The sequence below is a fragment of the Manduca sexta genome, chromosome 8 (genome assembly GCF_014839805.1).
Source record: "Manduca sexta isolate Smith_Timp_Sample1 chromosome 8, JHU_Msex_v1.0, whole genome shotgun sequence".
NCBI classification, from domain to species: domain Eukaryota; kingdom Metazoa; phylum Arthropoda; class Insecta; order Lepidoptera; family Sphingidae; genus Manduca; species Manduca sexta.
In genome coordinates, this window is record NC_051122.1 from 6,888,966 (window position 1) to 6,890,687 (window position 1,722).

The window sequence follows — 1,722 nt, forward strand, 5'->3', positions numbered from 1 at the left end:
TCTGCAGTGTTATTATGTTTTTTAATAAAGTCTATTGCTGTTTGATATGTTTTATTACTCTAAATATGGTATAAATTTTTATAACCAGTTTATACACGATTTATTATTTGTATATTTATGGTTTTAGCATCGAGAAACAAAATACAGGTTTATTTAATCACCGATTTAGGTGAAATTTTATGATTAAAAATATGTTAATCTTAGGCACAATCGACTAATTCTGTGAATATAAACCTTGGCACCGGACGCAACACTGAGGCCTAGATCACAAAAAAAAACTTGTAGAAGTCGACTTCCGCAATTAATTTTTACCATGTAAAAATCCACGGTGAGCAGACTTTTTTGGGCAAGTTTTGAAGCTTGAAGGAATTGGGGTAAGTTACATACATGAAGAAAGTTTGAAATATTGCCACTAATATAAACGCAACTAGAAGTTCGTGCGCATTATATTGGTGCAAGATCTTTCAAGTCTAAGCTTAGCATAACGAACCAGTACGTACATATATTTCGCAGGCTTATTACAAAGTTTTTTTTTTCATACGTGCACGGCCAAAGTACCCTTTTGCATTTGATGGTAAGTAGAGTCTGGTCCAATAGAATGTCAACTGACGAGATACGATTAACCCTCGACAGTCGACAAAATTATGTCGGCCTCTTGGAACCGAATATACACAGGTTGATCCTGGAACACGACACGCCCACGTGACCCACTATCAGCCCCGGATCTAGGGGGAGGGGAGGGGGGGGGGGGGCAAGCCAGGGCCCGTGCCCCGGGCGGCGAATTTAGAGGGCGGGAAATCCAAACTTGGCAGACGAATACACATCTCATCATTAACGCAACTTTGACTACTGAGACATCCAGTATATAACACACATAAAATATTTCCCGCGGGTCGCGAAATGATGATGATGATGATGACAAAAGTAAAAATATAGGTGGTTGGGGGCGGCGTTATTCAGATTTTGCCCCGCCTTCAAAAAATTCAAGATCCGGGACTGCCCACTATGGCGAGTTTTAACACCTTGTGTACGGTAGTCGCTATCCGGTACCGAATTTAAAATATATCCTATCTGCAGCAAAGTTCATAACAGTTCTATATTATATTTGATGTGCCAATTGAAGCCGAAATTTAATTATATATATCACGTCTTTTTTTACCAGGATATACCGACTAAATGCAATACATCATTTTGACAGCAATTTAGCCTTAAGACTAATAAGTTATTTATATTTAACCTAAACTTCTAATGAGACTGTGACTAAGAATATGTCCAAGAACACTTTCCTTATCTTATCTTATCTCTATTAAGGTAAAGACAAATTTATAAATTGGTTACAAAAAAAATATTTCACTGTGCGCATCTTACCTTGCTTTATAACTCGGAAACAAAGTTGTACGTCGACGGGCCCCGAGCAAAGGTAAGTTTGTGCTTTGTACCTAAAACTCTAGGTACGGGGCGACTGAGTTGATATAATCGGTTAATTATAACTACAATGTATGTTTATGCTAGACAGTAATAATAATGTAATATTTAATTGCATTTGATCACTGATTCATCAGCACTAATTTCAATGTCTTGGGTAATAAATGAAATTATGAACAACATTGTAAATAAACCAATAATTAACATTACTTTAATCTCAATCTATATTACCTGCGGTTCCTTATATTTATAAAGTGTCTTAAATATAACTCATTTTAAATAAAACATTAATTCATT